Source organism: Bombus impatiens, unplaced genomic scaffold (genome assembly GCF_000188095.3).
Source record: "Bombus impatiens unplaced genomic scaffold, BIMP_2.2 scf_0543, whole genome shotgun sequence".
Lineage (NCBI taxonomy): Eukaryota > Metazoa > Arthropoda > Insecta > Hymenoptera > Apidae > Bombus > Bombus impatiens.
This window is the reverse complement of record NT_176962.1, coordinates 1,119,967-1,147,082: the sequence shown is the minus strand read 5'-3', so window position 1 is coordinate 1,147,082 and position 27,116 is coordinate 1,119,967. Positions and strand designations below refer to the sequence as shown.

Sequence of the window (27,116 nt, the reverse complement as noted above, 5' to 3'; positions counted from 1 at the left end):
TCGAGGTTTCGAAGCCGGCGATCCCCTCCGAACGGATGGCGACCACGCGACGACTGAAAGCATGAAAAATCGACGAAAGATAGAACACATCTCCGTTCGGGTGGTGTTAAAAAAAAAAAAAAAAAAAAAAAAAAAAAAAATAGAGGGAAAAGGAAAAAAAGAAGATCCATGATGTGCATCGTACTCGGGGAAATGCGTCGTCGCGAATGATTCCTGGAGAGATCTACTCGCGTAGAAAGCTTAGCGGACGCGGTGTTTTATTATTCGTGTCTTTCCGAATATTAAAATCGTTTATCGAGGCACGGCCACACTCGGTTATACGCTATACCTTACCCAGACGCGTAATAATGGTTTGCCTCGCGGAACCAGCGGATGTGTCCATATTTCTCCTCTGACTGCTCTTTTCTTTCTCATCCTCGCTCGCCATCTTTCTACTCTACACTCTATATAGAATAGACCTTACTTTGGCCGGTGAAGTTCAAAATTGCACGCCCAGAAAAAATTCTCAAATATCCGTTGGATGCATGTGTGCCGAAAAAAAGGAAAATCTGATCAGCCAATCTTCCTATCTACTCTAACCTTCGATCAGCACGAAGCAGATTGGAGCTACAACAGGCCGAACTCGCACACTTGTCCGACTCCCACCCACCACGCTGATTCTGAATTCACTTTCCCGACGAGTTCCCGAACCAATTCTTGACTCTCGTCATCTCCTTTCCTTCCTTTGAAATACTTAATTAAAGCGGAAGAAGAGGCGAGTAGAAAAGTCGAGGAGAATATACACGCGTGCGCGCACATCTCTTAGAGTGGATGATCGACCACCGATAAATTGAGCAACGTCTCGCTACATTTATGAGAAACGAATCTATTATTCGACAAGATAATTACGCTGCTTTTAGAGGGCTGTTTAAAAGGAAACATTTACTTTGCGCAACTCACGAACTCCGCTCCGGCTTCAAGCTATTGATTTTAAGCGCGCTATTTCTCCCTCTTTTTCGTCATCGAACGGCCGATACGATCCCATGATTATTTAATGAAACTCAGAAACGAGACGCGCGCGTCTCTTCACGATATAATTAGCCGGAATGAATTAGATTGTGTAGAGAAACGGAAGTTTGATTTTCACACGGCAATTTATAACGGATATGGAAGGCTGAGAATTATGATAGTGTAAGTCCACTGATTTCTCTCTCTGTTATATAATTTTACCATACCTTTTTACTCTGCGTATTTATTCTTTCGAATGGTGACTATATTTTAAAGAATATTCCGCAATTTGTTTTCATCTATATATGAAGAGAACGTTAAAGAGATTTATCAAGTTGAGTGCTATGGTTCGCAATTTATACGTATTTTTATACCAATTTGTTGATATAAAAGTCTCCAAATAAACAAAGTGTTCGACAATAAAACTCTGCTAGAATTTGTTGCGTCGCGAACACCCATTTGAATTAAAACAATATAGACAAGCGTCGAATAAATATCCAAAAATAAGCTCCGAAAGCGATACAAGCAAATAATTACCATATACAGATAATTATTCTTTTCCAAATGCACATAAATTTTAAAAATAATGCTTACTCCATGTTCTTTATACTATCCATTGCTCCCTTTAAACATAATAAACATTATTAAACATTATTAAACATAATAAACAAACAGGCCAATTAATGAAAAAATGTATCTAAAAATCATTAGATAAAATGAATTTTAAGAATAATAAGTATTGAACATATTTTCTTATATGCCTGCCAATATGAGATGTAGAATGTGCCTGATTCAACACGGTTTGACGTATTCTACTTATTACTTATTCTATTTAACACTTTGAGGGCTGTATTCTTTGTTAAGCATATACCGTGAATTCCCGCGTATTTTCGGAGTAATTGAAAAGATTCAAAGCAGCCAATGTTATATCTCGTATATCGACAATGATTTCATGTTGTTTAAGTATGTAATGTAAAAACACATTCATAACATTTTGTTTATAGAATCCATTGGTTTTTGATTGTTTTATTTAACAGTAGTTAACATTTTTATAGGATACCGCAAGAAATATGTAAGAGGCAAATTCGCGTCTCCGGTTTTCAAAATGTTAAATCGCTTGATATTATATCGTTTTCTCTGACAGAGCATGTTTATTTGCATATCCCAGTCAACATGTAATTATTTAACTGTAAAATACACTGGAGCATTATCGTATAACGTAACACAAGTAATTTCGACGGAAATTAAAATTACTGTAATAAAAGAAGAAGTCTAGTTATTAACCAAACCAAATTCCTCCTAAAGGTAATTAAAAGTTTCCCCCGAAATGTTCTTCGATTCAATACCGATACCTCGAACTCTATTTTCAACCGTTCTCAAGGAAAATAATTTTTCGATTGTCCAATACGATTTTCCCGTAGCTAATTAAACCGCACACGAGATCTTCGATCCTCAATTACTTTCCTTAATCGGTTGGCATCGAAGTGTGGACCGGATTCGATTCTTCGCCGTGCTGTTACATGGCGTTGTAGGAATCAGGAGTTTCCACGGTGCGGCGTAGCCCGTGGCCAGACCGGTATCGATATTTATTGTATTTAATACCAGCTGCCGCGTTTACGTTAATTGCATCGCCTGCTGTGGTTACGTGCTGTGTGTGTAGGTCGATGCGACGGTCAGAGATAGTTCTCACAGTCCCGAACGAGCGAGGTCTCCCATAGGTCTGCAATCACAGAACACAGACATAGAAACGGAGAGAATCTCACCAGGTGTCTTGATCCTTTCGGCTGCAGCTCCGTTACCGGGTCGCGATAGAACAACACAGCTTGTCCGGCGTACAATTAGTAGAGCGGAAGCTACCAGTCGTCGAGGCGGAACAAGAGCTGACAGCTAAGCATCGTTCCGCTTAATATGTCTACTTAGCGGCACTATTCCATACACTCAGCGTGGGAACAAAGACGATCGATCATGGATCGGTGTTCTGACAGTGCCAGGCTAAGGAATGCGAGAAACCGAACCAAGGCGGCGAAGTTTCTCTTAGGATCGCGGATAGTATTCCACGTGAGAATGGCCAGGCTGAAAAGGCGAATCGGAAATCGATTTGGTTGGTGTACTTACGGATGAATGATGTTCTTCCCGAGGTTTCTAAACGGGCGACAATTTGGGTTCCGGGAATTGTTTGTTGTATTTAATTGAGATAGACTTGAATTTTTCCTGATGATTTAATTTCCTTATTTGGGTTCACAATCGAATAATGATCATATTGACTAACGTATCATTACGATTAATTGAAATTCCAAAGATGACTATTCTATTAAAAAGAGATTGAAAAATCGCAAGACGAAATTAAGTAACTTGTAGTCATTTGAAAGTATGATAAAGTTATTTGAGCTCAAATGAGTTTGTCGTTCTTATACTCTCGTTCGAAATATTATAAAATTTCTGTCCCTTATAACTGAAATCTTACTGTGCACTTTAACAATCTTCGATAAAAGGAAGATAAAAGAACGGTTCATACAAAAAAGGAAGAAACGGGAAAAGAAGGAAATAGATCCAATTAAACAGCAAGAAGGAAGGAGCCACTCATCGAGAACCTACCTTTATTTCAGGTATTAAAGTGAAATATAGCCCGTTGGTAGAACATTTAAAAAGAACCGAGTGACTCTTTAACCGGAACTCGGAGACGGTAAGGATCGACTCAGGCAGAATTTTTAATCGAAAAGTTCCAGCAAGGTTGTCCTCAACGGACAACTAATCGTGTTCTTCAACCTTTCATTCCTGTGTTCCGACAAAAAGCCTAGACTGCATAATTAGCAAAGGAAACGAACAGGTCTAATGAAACGGTCTAGAGGAATGATTAACTTCACGGCTAATATGTCTGTTTACGAAGTCTCCGTAAAGGCGTCTCACGGCCGATTCCACGCGTCTGTCGACGTTCGTTTGTCGTTTCTCTTCTCTTTGAGCTTGTACCATTGATTTTTCGATACGGAGATTGTGTCGCGATCAAAGAAGACTACTCGAGACAAAGGTAGATTTCATTTGTAAGGTTTAACGAAGTGATTTTTCTCGATTTGTGTTCCTGTGTCCGCAAATTGGCGAAATGGGTACAACGTTGTGTTACACGGATCTTTCTCTGTGTTTGAATAACGCAGAATTGCAGGAATTAAGGAAGATCCAGAGTTATTAAGGCGATTTGGTTTATAATACGATTTAACACCACAATCCTAATGGACGTTAATTTTAACACGATTCAACGATACAACGTACACTCTCGACGTACGATAGCAATGTACCAATGATAGCCATAGAGCTATAGAGACTAGAAGATATTTGCTTGATTATATTTATGTTCCCTTTCGAAAATCACGAGATAGTTTAAACTATACCGCGAAAATATTGTGTATTAAAGAAACAAAAACTCGAAAAAAGTAATTTCAACAAATTCGCATTTCACCGGCCCAGATATCGAAAAGTATTCGCACTTGAACGATTGAAGTGTATTGAGGCCACGATTTAACCACGAAATTTATAACGAATTTTTCTATTTTTCATTGGCGTCATTCCTGTTCGAGTATCAAAGAACCTATTTCGACAAGCATCCTTGAAGCTTTCCACTAAAGAAAGCAAGTGAAAAAAGATCGGTTCACCGTGAATCGATTGAATTTTTCATCGTCGAGGGTACTTGGCAGAGGATGGCAAATAAAAAAATAACCGTGGAACGATATATACGTACATATCTACGATATATATTCGATATACATACCCGTAACCGGTCAAAGAATTGCCTATTCTTTTGTTTACATCGTATTCATGGATACCGATCGCGGCACGCGTCATGGAATAAATGCCCCCGAGTTTTTCAATGGCGAAACGTGAGTTATTAACTTTTCAGCAAATACGAAATTGTTTTATTTGTATCAAACGTTGTATTTATCGCGATAATTTTCCACCAGAAAAACATTCCCAAGCGTCCGTTGTTGATATCAAATTGATACACCGAGTAAATGACACGTTAAAAAAATTCTCGTATTTCGTGCCAAATTTACTTGAAAACTTTTCGAAAATAGCATTTAATTACGGCTAAATAACGTATCGAATGTTTCTTTGTTTTAGAATTTATATAACATATTGCAGAAAATAATTTTATCGATCTGGTTGTAATTTATTATCGAGCATTATTTTAAAAAATCCAATGATGGCTGCTACGACCTCGTTCCATTCATGTTCTCAAATTTGCGAAGTTTCAGGAGCGTGCGCTTCAAAGGAATCGGATGAAAATAGTCTTCTGACGAAAGTAGTCGCCAAGAGAACGCTAGACAGGCATAATTTAAATTAAAACGATTCAACGCGTTAAATTGCCTAGATATGCAATAAGGATAGGGGAAAGTTCCAACGTAAATTTCCGCTGGTCCGCGAAAACAACTCTCGTAAAACGAGTATTTTATCAAAGTACTTTTAATTCCACGCGTCGAGTTATTTAACGTGCAGGTGATTAAGGGTTTTGCCCGGGTTTTATCCTTTCGTCGATACCTTGTTATGTATACAGCATTCGCGATGTCGTTTCTGTTAGGGATTTCTAATGCGCTTGTTAGAACGAGGAAGTTTGATAATGAAACTTTTATGAAATTATCTTTAACGTTCTTTTCACATTTCAGAATGTGCGATATAATTTTTATAATTGATTTACACTAATACTTGACTTTCACAAATGGATATATTTATCTATCAGAGTGATAGAGAATAAATAGAGATAGAGATATGATCTGTTGTAATCCGTCGATTACAACGCGTAGATGTGTTTGTATAATGTGTTTTTTCCCTCCTCGATCATTTACCAACTCTCCACGCAAACTAATTACGAGAAGAACGTTGTATGGTGATAACGTGAACACCGTGTATACAGATTATGTACAATACCAATTACGGGCTTTACGTAATGCTAATGTACTACGTATGGTGTAGGCTAATTACTAGCATCAATCCTACATGTAGCGCCGGAAACCTTGTCATGATCATCAATAGATCATTAAATTGATGACGTTGTACTTGTGTAAATATGTATTGTTTTTACAGAACAGAAATATATAAGGAGTTCTGAACAAAAAACTTTTATGATAGTGACGATATAATATTAAAATACAAATTAATTAAAAAATAAAGAAATATTCTTTAATTCTCCCAAAATTACATATTTTTCTATTAACTTTTCTATTTCAATTCTAAAAAAACTTCTGTGGTAACAAGTTGCAATATTTTAAATTCAACTCTTAGGAAAACCGTTATATCGAATAATCTAATATATATATAGAATATTTTAATACACTTATAATATAAACTATATATATTACACCAAACTGTATGAAGTTAAATATATTTATACCTAAATTAAAATATATCTACCTTTATTTCAAATTAAAGACATAAAAATTTATGTGTCTAAAGACTTCCATGTTGCTGTGGTTAACTGTTAAATGTGGTGGCGTTGCAGAGTGTTAAGTCACGAATCGTTTAACAGCGTTTCGTGTTATTCAGACGCCGCGGACTTATTACGCGCGAACCTCCGGCCGAAATACGTCAGACCCTTATGAAATAACGTTGTTCAGCCCGTCCCCCGGACGACTGTTTGTGTCGTCTCGGGGCGCACATTAAACATTTACCGCGCAAAATATGTGTCAGGTTTTCACACGAGTTATTTTCCGTTTTGAGCCACTTCCGTGTTACGCCACCTTAGCCCCGCAGTCGCTGTTTCTTTCCTCTTCGTTCGTTCTTGTCGCTTCTTCGAATGCTTATCCGCACGGTTTCAACGTCGAGCGTCGCTCTTGGATAAGTGACTCGAACATGCGGCGTTGAGCTTGATAAATTTAAGATTCACTGCGTGGACCTCGAGAAAAATCGCCCCAACAATCCGACCAACGCTTATACAGACGATTTCCAGGCTTTTATGAGATTGCTTCTTCCTTAGCATCCCTTCACTCAACGAAGTTGTTGGTTAGAGGAATCGATGTAATACAGCGTTAATTCATCGAGATATTCATCGTGGATTTAGAAAGAAATATTTGTAAAATATTGAATGAAACTTTTCATGAAATTCTGTTTGAATTATGAAGTGTTTCAAGTTAGGCTCTTTGTCGGAATTTTATTATGATCAACTTCTCCCTTAATGCGATTATAATTCTCGAATTTTTTATTGAATTTTCTTTGAATTATAAAAAAATATACCGCATGAAATTTGAATATGTCTTAAAATTGTATTACGATCTATTTCTTCCTTATCGAGGGTAAAACTGTTTTATGACGTGTCCACAATAATATGAGCTTTTGATTACTGAAAGAGGTATTACATGAATACCTTAAAGTTAAAAAAGAGAGATGGTTTGTTATAATATATTCAAACTTTTTAATTTTATTGATGATCTGTGAAGTCTATTCCGTTTCGCGTTTTTTTCTTTTTTTTTTTAGGAAAAAGTGCGGAAGATGCATAAGTTACATTTCATCCATACACCAATAGCAGAGTATATTATATGTACACATGTTAGAGGACTTGTATGGATTGTAGCGAATGGAAACCACTAGAAAATATTAAAGTACACGAGCAAATATATATGCTAACGAATCAGGTATAAGTTAACTACGGAGTAACTACGCAAAAGCAACTGCTACTCGAAGTTCCCTCCTTTTCTTTTTTTTCCTTTCTTTTTTGAGCTGCATTACACATAACCGTAAATTGCAATTTTCTGAGACTTTCTGTCATGTAGCCGTGTTCTAAATTGACTTTTTCGCGAAATGTATGCCCTCGTTTACTCTCCAAAGGCATATTCACACATGTATATTCATATGAATCGAATTAGTTAACTTCTGAAGGTAAACGTATCATATATTGGACTTAGAATATAGTTAATAAAAGCAATATTTGAGTACCAATATTATATCATAATTTTGTTCGTGTACAGTGAACTGTACAAAGAATTTTCAGTCGATGAAATCCTATTTACTGCTTCGAATAATAAGCAATGTTTTATCTCCGTATTGTGTGGACCGTTTAATTAGTAGACTGCGAATATTTATAAAATCCTATATTTTCATAAACATAACTAGAGATTCGCTTTGCCAAATATATGTTATAATCATTAGTTTACTTTCGATATTTCGTATATTATTGCAAATTATGTCTATTCTGTGTATTTTAACATTTCGAAATTTCTCGTAAATGCATAAATAGCCTATTAATTGTTATAACTTTGAGAAATAACTAAAATAATAGAAGTTATTAAGTATATCCTTTATCTATAACAGTATAGTGATAAAAATGAATAGAAAGAAATAGAATCCGTAATCGTCTCAAAAATTTTAAAGCCGTGTATTTTCAGTTAAAATATTTGAATTTCACCGGTTGGTACAGTTGGAGATTTCGAAGTCCACAATGTTGTTCGCTTGAATTTCCGGAGTTTTGAGGTGTGACGGGTCGCATACAGGCGAGAAGGCAGGCTAAAATATCCTCGCGCTGCTGTCATAGGCTTGCTTAGGCGTGCCTGTGTTATTTCTAATTCACGAATTCGCTCAGGAGCTTGCAGTTCAGGCATGCAACACGATGCGACACCGTACACTCTCTTCCGAAATAGAATTTCGCCTATTTTGCTAGTCTCGGAAACATTTAGGATGCCTGAAATTCCTTCAGCACGGCGTTTTTAACCCGACATTCATGTCGAACGAACTAACGATACTACCGGTTTAAGATCGGGAAAGAATTCATCAGTGGTCGTGTTAAATGATATTAGAATTGCTTTGAATTCTGAGAGTGCTTCTTTCCTTTTCTATTAATCGTTTAACATGCTTGCTGAATACGACATGGATCTAAATCGGCATGTAATTTTAAATTACACGTCTGTGATCTTTATGATCTGACCCTTTGTTTGGAAAAAATTAACTTTGCAGACGACACGGTCTTAAAAGTTACTTGCTGGGTCGCGATGTATCTAAAAATTAATTTTTATAACTTTTGATCTCACGACAATTTATCAGAAGCAAAATTCGAAGAATTCGTAGTTTTATAAATCGGTTTACGAATTACTACGCAAGCGCTACATTTATACATACACGGTAGCTTCTATTTACCTATGCCTGACGCTAGAAAATAAACGAACGTAGGAAATCGACTTTGAGCCGTAGAATTGAAATTTACTCTCGTCAGAGGAGCATGTCAAAGGGGTTTTAATGTTGATCGAGCCAGACGAGCGCGGAATATTTGCGAATCCAGATTCGCGCGCGTTATCGCTTTTTCTACGGTCTGTGATTGAACCCGCCAATAAATAAGGGAGGCTCCGTTGAAACGTTCATTGAAAATCACCCTGGTTCAATTTCATGACTCGGCCTACCATATGTGCACGCTGCGCCTACAAACCGACAATATTAACTCCATTCGTTAAAATGTCACGACATTTTCCTTACTCGGAAGAACAATGATTTATAGTATTCAAGTTGAAATGTTACCTTATTGTGATATTATATTAGGCTGTGTCAGAAAAATGTCAATTTTTCGTTAAAGGTTGTAAATTTCTTTATATAGTATTGGACAAAAATCTTAATATTAGACCGCCTACTCGCAGCAGTAAATAGAAAGAAACGCATGACGCTGTTTTAATTATATCATTCCTTGGAGGAGAAATCTAGGATTCGTGGAATCTAGGAATTACTGATTGTCTAAGGAAATATTGATTCTGTTGGAGAATTTTACGTCAATATCATGTATCAACTTCAATTACTTGAACATCCTTTAAAATTTCTATTCCCCACTCGTTCTCAAATGTCTGGAAACGTTTTACTCGTAGGACCGAGAACGAGTGAAATTTTCGGTCAAGCTCTTGGAAACTGGTTTCCAGACATGGATGGAGCCGCCTCCACGCCGGTTCTTCAGGGTTTGAGTTTCGTTCGCACGCAGCGCGCGCTATAGAGGGCAATCGATCCGGTGCTCGAGGCTCCACCGCCTCGTCTTTCTCCTATCTTCGCCGATGCAGTGCTCAATGCAATTTACGTCTCTGCACTTTGCGTGGACGGATATTTTAGCGAAGTTCTTCTCTCCGACCAGAGGCCGTCCCGGCTATACTATAGGCAGTCCGCCTACTCGCCACGTACATATAAAACTTTCAGATGGGGTGGAACCCGTCGACCGGATGCTTCATGCAGATATCTATATATTTATCCAGTCGACCTCGCATAGCTCACTATACCATGACTGCTGCTAGCAAATCATCGCGCTTTATATACTTTATACGAGTTCGGTGATAAAAATGGTCAGCTTTTTCTTAAAACGCGTTGGCGTTGTTATTCATTGACGATGTTTTCATTGGCCTAGACATGTTGATCAACTTTAGGGATAAATGGTTCCATCGTTTGTAAGAGAACGGTATTTTTAGAAGGTGAGAGAATACTATGGGATGTTTGGTTATTACAGTGCTTAAATTTCATTTGCTTTTACTTGGTATAAATAGGATTGAAATATCCGGTCTAGTTTTCTAGACCAAGCTCCTCTGAATGTTTATTGCTTTTGCGATGATTTGATATTAAGAACGATATTTTAGCTTTTTCTACTGAACACGGCTCCGATGTTTCCGGGTGAACACGCTATATTTCTGCCGAAATTGTGTAAGAACTTAAACTGCTTCCGAATACATAAAAGTGAGTTGCCTTGATTGGTTAGTCACGGCAACTAGGCAGATATTTCAAACTACGCTCCATTTTACAGGAGAATTTGGAAAATAATTATTATTCGACAATTAAAATTCTAAACTAAATGCACAGAAGTTCTAAACTAGATTCCATAAAAAAAAACACTTCTTCCAATCGAAAATGGTTTGAATTATAGCTAGAAATAACTTCAACAAGATAAACAGATAACGCAAACAGAACTTTCTCCGTATTTACTTCGTCATCGATAGTCAGCATCGTCATCGAATTCTCGGTAATCACGTGGCATGTACTGCACGCGATAAATTCGTAGCCAGTTTATAAATATCCATATAACCACATAGCGAACGTTGTGAAAGAAACTATTATATAACGTCGTTCGTCAGAACTTTCATATCTATACATATATTCGCGCGACTAGTACACAAGCAACGATTCGTCGCGAGTATTTTCGCAAATTATCGTGCTCAGTGACGTCGATCGAGGGACGACAAATAGGAGAAATACAGGAGAAGACGGGGCCAGGCAAGTTTGCCAATTTCGCGGTGCGATTGAGCCGACGGATGTGCTCGGCAAGACGTGAGTAAGCCGCTTTATTACCAGCCGAGCGAAAGTTAAGTCCGCTTTTCAAACCCCTCGAATCTTTCTTGAAGTATCGATTAACTTCTCGACTGCGAGGCTTAAAGCGCCTTGCCTTAAACACAACCAACACGCGGGCCAAGCGCGCGCCGGAATTTTCAAGAATTCCGGTGGGAAGAGGTGGTAGGAATTAGAGAGCTATACGAAGAGAACATTTCAACCCCTCGAAGACCTTTAATTTATTTAACTTCACCCTGTAGAAGTGCCCGTTTGCTAACTTCGCTAGATAACGCCTTGACAAAGTGGCGTAGATTTGGACTTTCGAGAATGTTCTCGCCGCTTTCGGGAAGTTTTATTTCCGTTGATGAATTGGATTCTTCGGTACTGAGATTTCTATTCGGATGTGAGAATTATAGTCCTAATGTTCGCGGTGTTTTAATCAAAGGTCACGACTGTGTTATTTATGTTTATGTTTGTTCTGAAAATATTTTGAGTTTACGAATTACAAAAGTATATGGTCCTTCTATATTCTTTATACGGTAAGTATCTTCCAACTTAAGTGGCCGATTCTAAAGTGCCGTTCAAACTTATCAAAATATTGTACATAAGGGCGTTATAAAGCCTTGTAAGGAGCTTCTTCGTTCGACAACATCAAACTAATATTAATTTTATATTAACGTCATTTATTTGAACCTATCAATGACTAAAATTTAATTAATTAGTCTATTTACTAGGATTATGTCCTTCATTCATAACTTACCTGAGACGTCTGAACGTATCACATTATCCTAATCCGACCATTGTAATACAATGCCGTTAGTATAAATCTTTCCAAGGTCATGCCGAACAGAACAGATTGAGAGAATTTATGCGAAAACGTAGGCGAAAATAAAAAAACTACTCGGCGGGAAGATACAAATAGCGTTCGAGATGTATGGTTCGGAAATGGAGGAGCGGTTGATGGATCGATGGGCTCGTGTGGGACGTAATAATTTACCAAAGAGCCAGAAGATAGAAAGGAGCGCGACAACGACGCGCAAGAGAGGTGAGGCGTCAATGACGTGCCAGAATCCAGAGCATTCGTTGAACGACCACCGACGCCAGCCGATGAAAGGAGGAACTTCGATCGTTTATCACACGGGTTTTGAGGCCAAAGTTTTGCTCAAGTTAAACTGTTTGGACGAGCACGAGGCATGCGGATTATGGATCCAAATCGTCGATTGTTATCGTCCCAACCGAACTTCTCGTGCTTTAATCCCGGCGTCTTTGAGAAACCAAGCTTCGTGACCATGCGATTTCCCTGTAGCATTCGAATGCCGCACCCCATTTAGCTTTTAATAAGCAAACCTCTAAATTAAGCGACTACTGACTTTTCTATGTCCTTACGAACACCAATTTTTCCTTTATTACCGTACTTCTCGTGCCCTTTCCCACTTATCCTTCCGAACATCTTGGCCTTTTGAAACACCACTTCACCACACCGCTTTCTCCGCTTCCCATTGGCTCAATCGAAATGTTCAATCGTGTTTTATTCCAGACGTTCGTTCTTCTTATTCGAGCTCTGTCCTTTGCCTTTTGATTGCGACGCTCTGATTGAAGCTGCGAATACGAATATAAGATTGATTGTGAGCGTTGTCCGATCGATTTTCAGATTCTCGAAGTGGATTCGTTATTTATTTTATATCCATGCTGAGGGCAGAGGAAGTAAATTAATAAACGTAGAATTGCTAAAGGCTGTAGAATGGAGTTGACAGGTTTATAGAATAATCTAGAGAGCATGAGATGAATCGTATTCGTGTCAATAAATCATATTCTTCAACAGGTATATGTCACGTAATACAGTATTACTATGGTGTAGAATCCTTTAAGTTTCGGAGCTTACAGTTGGAGCCAAGATTTTGATGAATAATTCTCCTCTTTCTCTGAAATTTCGTAATCCTATCATATCGTTTCACAATATCTCCACTATGATAGTTCCATCGTAGTTAACAATGAAATTATAATTTATCACCGCTTATTTTTAGAAACTTACAACTCGCCCTTGCATCACTCGACGCGTATATTTCCTCGGTGTTAAACCAATTTTTGTTACATTAACATAGCTTAGTCCGTTTCGCCCTTAAATCTTTCTGTCTACATTTGCATCTTTCTTTGCATTGTACTGTTTTCCAAAAACACATAGTCGACAAATATTCTTGCAGCATGGATACGCAGCTCCTCGCAAAGGAAAGAATTCTGACCGTAGTAGGTCGGGACAATTAATCAAATCACGGAAGAGGCGTGACACCGGCTTTGAATATTCAGCTGACCGATATCGCATTATAAAAACCAGCGGTATATATGTTCGTTTAATCAGTTAATGACTTTCTCCACGCAGGAGGAACGCGAATGGATCAACGTCGACCTTCGTGGCCCCGTTCTTGCTCGCGCAACCCCTTCTAGATGGCCGGAAGTGTCGACTTGCGATCGAGGAACGCCTCTAGAACCGGCTCGCTTCGTTACTTCAGTTAATTCTGTTACGTATATTTGATCATGCCACGTAATTGTTAAATCCGCTTGCGTGTCATCGATATTTTTTCATAATGCACTTTAGCATAATATGCATTCTCAACGCATTTTCGTTAAAGGCTCTCACGGGTGAAATTTCCACATGCAAATTTTCTGTTAATATTGTCTTATAATAATACCATCACAATGCAAACAATAATTTTATATTTTTCATTTAGTATCGAATGATAATAAAACATTTAATTGTCTGCTTTGAATATTCGTTAGTTTGTAATTCTTTTGGATATTTCTTTTTTGTATACAGGATGTTGGAATTGAAATAGTTCCACCGTATGTATCTAACACTATTTTTCTATCCACAAGTAAAGTGCGCTCGTATAAAATGACGAAATGGGAAATGGTTCGTTGGGAAATGGTATCGTTTACACTAGAACCTGATTTAACCATCCGGAAATTGCGGCTGATTTGACAAATACATATGAAGTCTAATCCTAAATATTTTTAAGTTTGTACTTTATACTTAAACTCAATGTATATTGTATTAATTTTATTACAATTGGACTTTTCGTATACTTATATAGATTTTTCACAAAAATAAGCATCGTAACATAAATTTTAAGCTGGATACGATTTAATGCGACTTCTGAAGCAATTTTCACGATCGCAACCTCCGCAGGGTTAATGAAATACCATACGTGTATCCAGTTATAGTTCGAACAATAATTCATATGTTAGAAATAGTCCTTTTTAGGAATTAAACAGGGACTGTTACTACAGATTTTTAACACGAATGAACAGTTATTAAAATTTCAAATATTATGTACAATCAATATACACTGCATGCGTATAACATGCATAGTATGAATTTTTACAAATTTATGGAGAAATTAGGAATACTAAAGCGTTCTCTTCATGATATTCTCATTTCCGTGAAAATTGAAACGGAAAAATGAGAAATTTAAAAAATTAATGAATGAATAACGAAAATAGAAAATTTCAGCAAACGTTTATGGTAAAAGTCTGCCAATAACGGTAATACTTTTGAGTTTGTACAATTAACGGTCTATGCGTGCGCAATTCATAATAGAAAAGAACAGTTTTGAAAAATTAGCGCCCACATGTGTTTAACTCCAATTACATAGCATTAACTACAGCTGCAACGCAAAAGGTACACGTCTCATTTGATTATCAAAGTTAAGCTGCTTTAACAACGGTTAGAGTTAAAATGGTTAGCTATCTAGGAACTACACTGGGCTATTAGTTGTCCAGTAACCGTAACAGCATTATTATCACAATGAAGGAAATAAACCAGCTGTAATTATAATAAATTATCGTATAATTCACGTAGTATTTATAACCACATAGATCCTGTCGATAATTTCTGTAATGAACTAAATAGAATCTTTTCTACTCGCGTATTACATTCGACTCGATTTGTGCTATACGAGATTATAGTAAAATTAACCTGTAATTGAAATGAAACACAACATTAGGAGCTCGAATTACGAAGCCGTTTGAACATGAAACGTATGCTTTAGGAACGTATCCATTGAAGGCAGCTGAAATGTGATTCCTGCGCGTGAATGGGTACAAACTGTACAGTAGTTTCGTTTGACGAAGCATTGATCTTGCGAGATGAGATAGACAAGAAAGTTCAAAATATCGAGAGAAATGTAAATACGATTTATTGGTCATGTGGTTTATTGATCAAACATTGGAGAGTTACAAATTGCTTTCGTATATCCATTTTTTAAATCCATAGGATAATTTAATTTCTATTTTGGACAGTTAGTATAGTTGTAACCCCGAGTACGTATGATAAATTGTGACAGAGCACACACTGAATAGGATTTATTTGTCAGCAGAAAACAGCACACTTAAACACAAATATCGCAGTCGCTGAAGCACAAACTATAGAAATTAATTGATACATAAAACGAACAGTTTACAATTCTTTGGTAAAGTCGAACCAAATTAAGTCCATTTATTAATTCATCCAACCCTATAGGAAGTAATCGCAGTAAAGAACCGGCACCTCGGTCGATAATTAAATCGTTCGATTTAACCGAACGTTTCATTTGTATCCGTAAACTCCAATCTCCAGCAATCCTCGAATCAATCGATTCTTTCTCTCCTCTGGCTCCTCGAAGATCGTTTATAGCAAGTGCACGAAGAAGTTTCTCGTCGGCAGACGAGCAATTTACCCTACCACTGCGAAAAAGAAGCCAAAAGTACGATAGTACGTCGAACAGCCCAGTGATATCCAATCGTTCATAAGGAAGACCTGAACGATATCGTAAGTTATACTCAGTTAAGGGTTTCATCGGGAAGCACCGCATCGCCATGGAAAATACATCGTGTCGGTCGAAATAGCGCGCCGATCGTCTCGATCTTAATTACGTAACCTGGGCGTGTATTTATCTCAGGCGGGAACGAATCGCGCGGAATTCGAGCGTTATCTAGCTGGCAATTAAGCGGTAGCGAAGAACGGAGAGAAGCTATTAACTCGCGGCCATCCTGCGAGTCGAGGCCTCGGTTTGTTGCTATACTTTCACGATAATGGTGAATTAATAGAGTGGCAGTTAGGGGAGCGCAGCTCGGTGGGGTAAAAGTTCTCGATATCCGTCCTCTTCGTCGTTCTCTTCGTCGTCGTCTTCGTCGTTTTCGTCACGAGGAACGCGAACCGCGAGGCAGTACACGGTTAATTAAGGAAACCGTTAACTGAGGAGACCGACTTATCTGCGACGATTGGCTGCTAAGTTACCCAACGGAGCAAATGTTTCAGAGTTTCAATCAGCTTCCCCGTCGCGCTCCTCCCGGCCATCTCGGGCCTGCACCGCGTGGAATAGCTAGCTACTTTGCAGTCGTTGCCATAAGACGCTCTTGAATGCGATTATAATAAATTCTTCGCTGGAAGTTACCGATGCGCTCGAATCCGCTTTCGATGATAATAGGAGAAAGAGATAGGACCGAAAGAGAGGGATGCTCGTCGGTGGGGCCGCCTTTCAATCCTCGATGCCAGGATTACGATTTACATGACAAACCTTGAGGCTTCTTGTCCACGACGCTACTTAAAAGCCATCGAGATTACATCGAGATCTTTCCATATGTTATAATCTTCTGTAGCCTTTTCTTATCGTAGATTTTATTTTTTCGTCTTTATCGCTTTTTTGTTAATACGTTAAATAAGACAGCAGCTCACTCAATAACTCAATGATTAGGGAAGGTAATTGGTTGGCCAAGTGTTTGGCTGTGTTGTCAGAGTTGAATAAAACAGTGATTAATTTGTAATGGATGGGATCGAGTATAATATCGCTTATCTTTAATGTCTGCCTATATTATTTAATCTCGCTTGTTTTCTTCTGTTCCAGGTGACTACGTAGATTCTTCTTGCACGAAGATTACATGCAGGTATGCTTCTTGTTCTTTTCTTTCGTGAAATCTAATCAAGAGCAGATGTTACGAATAGTAGCAGATATGCTATAATGCTTTAACTCTTTCCTACATTTTTACAATTTTAACCTCGAGTCATCGAACTTCGCACTAATTCCATAGATACTTCTACTAAACAAAATACTTTGTGTCTGTAGACTCGAATAACGCGTCGAAAGTTAATATGAACGTTACACACCCTATCTAATACGAAGCTGCAAGATAGAATTTCAAACATTTGCTAATAATAGTTACTTTGCCTCCAATTCTCGTCGATCTAGATACGAACGTAGAGATCATTATCCGGTATGTGAGAAGCCCGACGATGGTTTACTCGTTTCTCTTTTATTATTACGTGTCTTAATATAGCTATGATTGCGATAAAAGGATCACTGTCCGTGAAAGTTTCGCAGCCAACGAAATGGCTGATGGTGAAACAATTTACCAAGAGAAAATTGTAATGAACAACGTATGAAGCCTATCAGTTTATTGTCTCGATAACAGGGTCCATTGGTATGTCGCATATTGTTCCATGTATCATTGCAAACGAATTAAAACTTCATCTCTTATGCAACGTATAACAGGATGTTCTGTTTGCTTGGTCCCGACATAGGCGTTCGAAATGAAAAACTGTAATAATATTTGTACAGTACATACTCTGAAAGCTTTCTGTGGACTCAAGTACTCACTAGCAGAATAGTTTGTAAAAAAATATAGGTATATCTCCACTATAAACGTAAGAAGATGACAGCTGAATACGAATAATCGCTCATTAACGACAATCGTGTGTCGCGAAATTTTCACTTCGTTAGGTGATTAATTTGGAAACATATTTGTATTATGTGTATCACGTGTTCAATAAAAAAGATCGAAATATGTGTAGTTAATCGACACCGTGTATATACTATGAGCTATGATTAGTGTAAAAATAATCGGAGCGACAGCGAGGCTATTGAGAATTAAATTGATGGAACGAAAATTGGGAAATTGCGTAATAAGCGATCCTTCGTTTCGTGCGTGTTAATGCAGGAAAATGCGATCGTGCGTCACGCAGAATCCCATCGGCCCGACGAATATTTCCTATATTTTCGAAAATGTGATTTCCTTGCGGGCGGTCGTTGGTTTTTTCGAGAAATACGATTGAACGTGAATTATTCAAATGTCGGCCGATGAGTCGCGTTTTTCGTTTCGATAGCAACTCTGGGATATTCGACAAAGTGCCGAAAGCTATCGGTATCCAATTCGAGTAAATACAGAAAGAAAGATAGCGAAAAAAATAAGAACTGTGGAAGGTATAGAGGGAAGGGAAAGGAAGAAAAAACAAGGAAAAAGAAACAAAAATTATTTGCGGGTTGCCTTGATATAACGGGACGAAGCTTGAGAGAAACGAGGTCGTCGGCGCCGTATCCTATTGAACTTTCGTATCACAGTAGAAAAGAATTGTCTGTATCGTCGGGCTAACGATGCAGCCATCGTCGTTTCGAATCCCCCGGATTTAGCCGTAGAATATTTTCTTCGGGCTCGTTGGAACACAAATCGTTACCAAAATGACCTGACATCGTATTTTCCAACATTCCTCTAATAGATTTAATTAAATCTGCAATAAAATTTTATTGAATTTTATTGGATATTTTATTAGGAAGGAAGTAATTAAATTTAAATTACATAAAATAGTTCCTTCGGTGAAAGATAATTTAGAATAGCTCGTGTGAGCAATTTATTTTAGTCTTATGAAAGAAGATCTATCGATTGAAGAAGACTGATATATGTTCGCAGTGATAAGATGTGCTACTACAAGTAGACGTTTAACGATTCTTGAAATGAATGGACCTTTTTTATGAAGCAGAAATCTACGAATCAGTGTAAATCATCATCAAACGAATTAACCTATGATTAAATTGAAATTTATGTTCTGTAAAGACAGTTGAATTTGAATGTCCACATTTTATTAAAATCAATTTCATAGATAAACCGAATATATAATGGAGTATGTACTTTAGTCTGTACTACTGTAACTTAACTTTCGGCGATTACTCGTACATTCTCGTTATTGCATCGTAGTTCGAAATTCTTCCGTAGTGGTATTCGCCTCCACCTGCCATTATACATTGACAGTGACGCATATCTAATGTTATAAACAGTATTAGGACTACCTACTAGATCAAAAACGCTATATTTTACCATACTATTTCAACACAAACTCTACTTCAAAGTCTTCTTAGTTATAATATCCATTGTGATCATCAATAATCACTTCGTAAATTAGACGATCGAATATAGATGCCAATACTTTAGGGCTACAGTGTTGCAGAATTATCATATTATTCCAACTAAAGTAAATATTATTGAAATATATTTTAATAATACCAAATGTTTCTGCAGTTACCTAGTTACCATATTGTGATAAATACTTCGTCTGATCAATAAAGCATCTAACTGAGGATTTGCGATTTTGCAGCTGTACCATGATTCTTCCGAGCTAACGATATATTTCCACCCTTAAAACGTACAAACTTGGCTTCTGACAAATTTTACGACCGCGCTATATCTATTCCAACTATAGCTATTTGTATAAAGTACTATTCCAAAGAAGCCTTTCGAAATGTACTTTCATTGCATTACGTATTCCTGTGTTTCCGTATCGCTTTACCTAATCCCGGTTCGAATCTCATCGGCTCCCAACTGGAGAAGGCGTTGCAGTTCCAAGTATAGACTATCCGAGCTGAAGCTCATATATTTCAATTCCGACGTTTCTTATCTCGGGTGAACTCTGCAGATTCGCGACGGAAAACAATGCCGGAAGCCGTTTCACGGGTCAAGGAGCCGCGAACCGGCCAGGTGAGCACGTGCTCGAGGAAGTCACGTTTTCGCACATGGGGGCCAACACATTCATCATAAAAAGCTCGTTACAACACCACTTGTTGTCCGGGCCTCAAGCCTTTCGACGTGTCTACCGTGCTACGAGCGAGTGACTCGCACGCGGCAGAGTGCCGTCGTTTTCTACCTAGCAAATTGAGGATAAAATTGCTCGCGGTGGATCACTTCTTCCGTATTCTCGTTGTATATCGCGGTGTCGCTCTAAACGTTGTCGAGTGTTACTATCTGTCGCTCCTTCTGTTTTGCCTTTTCTTCTTCCTTTCTTTTCTACGGATGTGCTCCATTTTTTAACAACTTTATGTGTTTTGATGTATTGGCGCAAGTTTTGAGATTCGAGGGATCGCGGGATCATTTGATATACAGTGGTTCGAAAGCATTTGGACACTGGTCAATTTATCATAAAAGACTTTTACGTGTTGTCTGTGTTTTGAAATTTTAAAATTACATTCGCATGAGAAAGTCTCAGTTGTAATTATACTGGTAAAATTTCCAGTCCATCTGAAAATGTAATATAGCAGCTGCAAGATATTTACTGCAAATATATATTTGGTAAAAAAAGTAGTATACAACATAACTAGCCATCTTAAATATACACTCATTGAAAAGTTTGTGTATCAAAATATTGAAGTGCATCATATAAAGAAGTGCATCATCCAAGGATATTCAGCGAGTACTGCAATCGAATTCACGCGGTACCATAATGACGATGAGCGATATAATGTCAGTTGGCGTCATCCGCCGATAGACAGATTTACACGTTGATTTATTTGTTTCTGAAAGGCCTGGAGTCTGGGTTTCGAATCGAGTTCGAAGGTTCATCGCGTTATATCTCGAAGCAACGGCCCGTGCAACGGTACGTCAACCGGATTTGATCGTTCGTGCGTGTGGTTTCGCGTGAGAATCGAATTTTTCCCGCAAAACACGAAGATTCATCTCGACCACAAACAGGCGACCAACGCGCGACGCGACCATCCAACAAGAATGGTTTCATCGACCTTTACCACACGTGTTTCGTCTTTTTTGGACTACCCTCAGTGAAATATGTTAATTACTATCGATCAAAAGTTTTACAAAGATATAGTCGTACGATCTAATTAAATGCAATTGTAGATTTGAAAACACAGCCACGAAGGTTTTCACCGAATAGAAGCGTAGATTTCGAAATCTGAAATGGTAAAAAGCAAAACGATTAAAAATATAATTGAACAATATTGAATATATCCTGCAAATATAAACCGGTACGACCCATTTCAAGTTGCTCCTCGCATCGGCATCGCACAATATTTACCCAAACTACATTCATTTTTAGTTTGCGAAGAAGAAAAAAAAAAAAAGAAAGCACGATAACCGAGTCAATACTATCTTTTCTCTCTACGTTTTTCCCGTGGAGTTTGCTACGATTCTCAATTTCCTCGTTTATTTACAACAGATATTAATATCTCTAATTACCAAGCAATCCGTTATTTACCCGACGACGTATTATTTGCACGATTATATTTAATGAACAATCTCGAAATATTGATTTGCTCGGCCATTTCCTGTACGTCGACGATCCTATCGTTCGAAGGGATGAAAGCTTTCACGCGCGTCTGCTCTCTGATCTGAAGGTTTCGAACCTGGCGTTTGTTCGTCCCTCGGTATCATTCGAAAAAGAAAGAGAAGGAAAAGAGAAAGCAGGAAACAAAAAACTGAACGAAACTGAACGAAAGGAAAATCAAATTAAAAAATAAAATAGATAGAAACAGGTTTACGAGATTCGGACGTTTCTACGCAGATCGCGATCTATGCCGGCTTTGAAATCGCCGTTTCACAGGGAATACGCGTGGCCATGGCAGTCGTAGATTCAGCTGCTTTTTTATCATCTATTTTGTCAGCGCGACAGAACGGGCCACAGGCGGCCTGCACCACGGTAGATGGATATAAAATGGGTAACGCGGCTGGAACGATAACACACAGCCACCGGCGCGTTCCCATTTTGCCTGAATATCGAGTGGCGGCAGCGGGAGCAGTCGACTTCTCGATTGTGTGTTATTGGGTGCTTTTGACGCGTCCGACTTCCAGCTGGGACGGTAGACTCTAGAAAAAAAGAGGAGAACTTTTCCCCCTTACGCGTTCCATTTTCGCACAACGCGTACTCCGAAACACGAAGGGAAAAGGAGAAATAAGACGAAGTTTCGAGTCCCGACACAACGCGAACTTTCATTCTTCAAGCTCGCCTACCTTGGCTGTGTTACATGATGCAGCTCTTTTTTTTCTTTTTTTGGAAAACCTTTGTGGAGCTGTTTCCTCGTTTCATTTTATTCTTTCCGAGATTGCATGTGTATTTCATATTGCAACCGTTGTGGGATAAATGTAATTTTGCAACGATGTATGCGAGTTACGTTTATACCCAAGTTGATGGAATATTGGATCCAATTAGTAGTCATGTGTCCAGCTGTTTCTAGGAATGAACGATTCTGACCGATTTAGCAATTTTATCATAAACTACTTGGAATAGGTATTGCAACCTGTAACGTTTATCTGATCATAGATACTAACTCAAATAAAAACTAAAAGATAGACGGTGCCTAATTATCTGTATCTTACCTGATTGAAAGAGAATTGCGAAACGGAGTCATTGTATTGAAAAATCCTTTTACAGTATAAAACTCAGCAGTATGATACACAATTTATCACCGATTTATTTTAATCAGTAATCAATAATGCTAAAAAGGATATTATCCATAGGAAATGTCGATTAACTTCTAATTCCGATTGATTTACCTACTTTAATTTCTCATATTAAGGAAATTACATTTCCTCTGGTAAATTGCATTTCCCATTTTAAACTATGAAACTTTAATTGCATACAGATGTGCATAACATATGAGAATATCATTAATGTTAGAACATTCACGACTCATTTCTCTATAATCGGAGCATACACGTATAAGATTCATTGCAAAACGTTTCCAACGGTTTGTATCGGATCTGCGTGGTACAGGATCGTTTGTTCAATGTTCCGGGAGGCTGATTTTCATCAGCCGACAATATGCGGCGTCTGGACGAATAAACTTCTCTGATAAATAAACGCGGGACAAGCGTGACGACAACGATGTCGACAAGGGTGACTAGGCTGAATTCGGGGTGAACAGGACATATTTGACGTCAATGAGGGGGAACAAAGTAAAGTGGAGCACCGTTCCTCGGTCTCCCGCTCGTAAATTTTTATCGACTCGACAAACTTTGACCCTTCGATTGTTTTCTGTATACCTCAGAAAGTTCGATTGATCCGACAGTGATCGCGCTTTAAATAATAACCGCCATGTCACAAAGAACGCAAGTTCGTTCAGTCAGCTTCGATTCTTCCTTGCAACTGGCCTGACAACGTCGAAGTAAGATAAGTTTTACGCTGCTGCATTGTAAGAAAGAATTGAAGCTTAGCTAGAGAGGATCGATTTTCTAGAGAAAATCGTATTTTCCTTTTTATTTTTTACTTTTATTTTCAACTAATTTCATGTTATCAAAATTGGCCATTTACTTGATCCTGCAATTAAAAGTAAATGTATTTTTCTTGATGAAATTTGATAAATTCGAGATGATTTTTAACATTGATCGTTCCTCTGAAACATTAGTGACTTTATTATTCTTGCCTTTAAAGAATTGTACTGGAATTAGGGAAATCGAAAACAGCGCTGTTCATTTCAATGATAATATATATATACAATAGAGAACAAATGGGAATGGAACTATACACTTGGAGCATGTATACTTCTCGGTGGTTGAGTGATTTCGAAATCTCTCACAGTTATAACAATGCAACTTTGTACAACAATGTACATTTCATCGTGCTCTAATGGCAATTGTAACAATTTCATTACTACCATAATTTATTTCGTCATTCGAGATTTCAGTAATAAGCTTCAACTTTCTACACACAATTACGTTCAAAATATATCAGCACTGCCAGATCATTTTACTCTTCCAAAACTACGAAAATAATGAACTATTCAACAAGTTCGTAAAAACATTTAAGACTTCTTGCTTTCTTCTGAATTCTTTTTTGTCGAAATTGTTTCGATATTTTCCCGTAACGAGATATGCATCTTAAACATTACGATATGAATTTTCAATCGAATATCAAAAGTCTGTCAAGTGTCTTCTCTTCGCGTCACTCCATTAATCCATTTTTCAGCACGAAGGAGTAACTCTGTTTACGAAAGACTATCCAGGCTTACACACACGTAAATATATATTTTTAATAAATATGGAAGGTGATTGGGAAGGCAGATTCGAGTACGCGAACTCTCAATCTATTTCACTGGAGAATTTCATTATGTGCTGCCGTCATTGTTCTATTTACATAATTTTAATGGATCACGACGGGGGAATTGAAACACCTAGGCGCGATTTAGCGGACCCGCGCTTATGGTTGAGAAACACTGGAACCAGGGGACAAAGATAGAGTAGCGAATTAAATGTTGGCGGGGATATAATCGCGCCAAATTTGGAGAGGAAAATGAAATGTAAACTGGGACGCGGGACGTTTATTTTTCTGTTCTTTTGCCTCGTTCTGCCACCTCCGTTCCTTTCCCTTCGCCACTTTCTATCCTTGCTAAACATAAAAACGCGCGACAAAGAAGTCAGTTTTCCGGATTAATTATTTGCCCGCTATTATTGTTGATCAGCATGATACTACCGAGTGATCTTCTTTTCGTATCTAACAAACCGGAACGGAAGCATGCGCGCTAAATAAAAATAAAGCAAAATTTATGCTGTTTTAGTTTGGAGTAACACGACGGATGAACGCTGCTTTTATCCTAGTTTCATCCACGAATGAAAGCAGTGTTCATCCGCCGTGTTCCTCCAAACTAAAACCGTGTAAATTCTGCTAAACATATTCTTCAGTGTCGCTCCGTTTTTTCCTAATGTACTCTAATGATCCATAATATCGTTCGCTCTTAGTGAGGATGATTAAAAACGTTTGTTTGCCACCGATACGTTTTATTTCCTTTTAACGCATATGGTTTTTTAGGTAATAGTAATTATAAATGTTTCGGATAAATTTTAGAATAATTATCACACCTGATAGAATTATTTAAATCCGAAACATAGATGAAATTGAGATGAGAATTCGCTGTTGGTAGATTATTTTTGAAACTCAATCAATACAACAAACGATAATTAAAAATCGAAATGAATTAAACGAACATTTTTCTGCACAAATTTACAAACGATAACTGTACAAAAAAAAGACGTCTGGAATCTTGTAACGATTCCATTTAACCACAATTACTTACGTGTTCCATTAAAACTTCACATCTTCGAATGTACGTACTCGTCGAGTGAACTTTAAATAAAATCGTGAAAATCGTTCTACGAGATTCTGCAGCAATTTTCTCGTCAAATTATCGTTCGAGAAATAACGAGATGCGCGTTTCTCGAGCACGTTCGGGACACTTGTGGTATGACGACCGTCTCTCACGAAAAATGATGTCGGCCATTATGTCCGACAAACGTATGGATTTGCTATTTTTCAGGATAGCTTCTGAGAATTATAATTAAAAGTAATTTTGAAGCGAACTCCCCAGATATTGGAGAAATATTGGAGATATTCTTCGAAAAGCATTTTGAGTATCCAGAAACGCTGCAAGTTTCCAGAAGTTCTCTCTTTGAACCTCAATAACATCGTTAGATTGCGTTAGAAAATGCTTGACAAGAAGCGCTGAATATATATTTGATCCATAATATTCTGCGAAGCATATTGTCTTTTGACAGAGCCGGCTAAAAGCTTGAATCAACAATTTTACAAATTGCATTCAAATGTACAATGGAGCATTTTGTACGATATTCGCTGGACCCTGACATTCTAATGAAGATAGACTGGCAGGAGGTAACTTCGGATGAACTTGAACAAATGTAAATGGGTATAACAAGCTCGAGAGAAAATATTGTACGAAAGTAGCAAATGCCAAAGGCGAAGTTGATTGAAATATTTATGATATTTCTACAAAATTATAGGAATTTACCACTTATGTATCAAAGAAAAGTTTCATTGTGCAAAAAAATAGGAACGATAAATAAAATGAAATTTTGCAGTTTTCTTCTTTTCATATTTCATTATGATACTCTAGTGAATTATTGTTAAACGATATTAAACGATATCAAGTAATATTAAACAATATTAAATCAGGACGACGTAAAGTTATCATTGTATAATGGAAAATTACAAGAATAGATAAAATCCGAAAATATCCATAATAATCAAATAAGAATAAATAATAAAGATTACTTCCGGATTTTTCGAATTCTCGACTTTCAACCCTAGTCACGCGTAACCCTGATTCCTATCTCGATACAGAAACTGAAGTTTCATTTTCGTTAGGTTTTAATAGCTTCTCCTCTGCACTCTACATCCCTGTGCAAACCAAAGTTGCTCGACATACAAATTAATAAGAAACCAAGGACAACGATCAACAGACCGCTTCGAAAATGAAACGCGGGATTGAATGCATAAAAGCAAGATAGACATGGGGGATTGTATACATAACGAGAAAGAAAGAAATACGTCCTGTTGCTAGAATTTCGTGAAGAAAAAGTATCCAATTAGCATTGTTGTGCAAAGATCGCGTCGGAACAAAAATGCATCATCTCTGTTTCTGTTTTCAAAGCTCGTGAGTTCACCCACTTCTACTCGCATATCTTCCTTTTTATGTTCATCGCGCTCTAAACACCATCGCTGCTCCACATTCGAACGCTCTGCCGTCGTTTAATTTGCATTTTATCGCTTTGTAGCATATTGTTTTCTCCAATTTAGTCCCCATCGCATGGAAAAGAGATCTCCTTTCGTATAACTTGGCACCGAGCTCCGCTTTTCCCGCGAATTCGCGCATCTCTTTCGACCATCGCGAAACTATCAAATCTCTATTTCCTCGATCGTCCATGCCCCATGTTGATGCGATTGTGAACGAATCTCCTGAACCGTGAAGATAAATACATTTTGATTTATGCATCGATATTTGGAAAATTGGATAAAATATTATGTAGATACAGATCTTCGGAAGAAATTGTTCTAC

At 37.7% G+C, this 27,116-nt stretch overlaps 1 protein-coding gene across 1 annotated transcript in view; it reads left to right on the top strand.

Annotated features, from left to right (window-relative positions):
- LOC100741110 (amphoterin-induced protein 1-like) overlaps positions 1-27,116 on the top strand; it is a 336,260-nt gene that overhangs the window by 156,975 nt on the left and 152,169 nt on the right. Inside the window, exon 5 of the mRNA XM_033321946.1 lies at positions 17,124-17,163. The gene's annotated coding sequence lies outside the window, so the exon portion shown is untranslated. The remainder of the gene's footprint in view (positions 1-17,123; positions 17,164-27,116) is intronic.